Source organism: Festucalex cinctus, chromosome 16 (genome assembly GCF_051991245.1).
Source record: "Festucalex cinctus isolate MCC-2025b chromosome 16, RoL_Fcin_1.0, whole genome shotgun sequence".
Lineage (NCBI taxonomy): Eukaryota > Metazoa > Chordata > Actinopteri > Syngnathiformes > Syngnathidae > Festucalex > Festucalex cinctus.
In genome coordinates this window covers 18771030-18771443 of record NC_135426.1, presented here as the reverse complement: position 1 = coordinate 18771443, position 414 = coordinate 18771030, and positions in this window count along the sequence as shown.

Below are 414 nucleotides of genomic sequence, written 5' to 3'. Positions count from 1 at the left end.
TTGAGTCCAAATTCTTATATATATAAGAATATATATATTTATTATATATATTTTTTTTTATGTCCTTTAATGGAATATTTCTATGTGCCTTCTTGGAAACATCTCGCACAATGTTTTCTTTTCATTTATTTTTTAATTTTTATTTTTTTAATTTTTTTTTTTATATATGAAGCTAACTTGAAAATGTTTTGGATATGTATTTGGTGGTTTATGCGCTTAACCACTGTTTGGAAATGATCCAAGGTCATTTGCTAACCATAAATAATGTATTCTGTTTGACTTTGCCACTGTCGAATATTGACAGGTAGAAGAACAATTAAATATTTTACCACTAGATGGCAGAATTTCCACTCAACTGGTGCAACTGGACCCTTTATGACGGCCCGAGTTAAATTTGGTTTTGGAGGCCCCCCT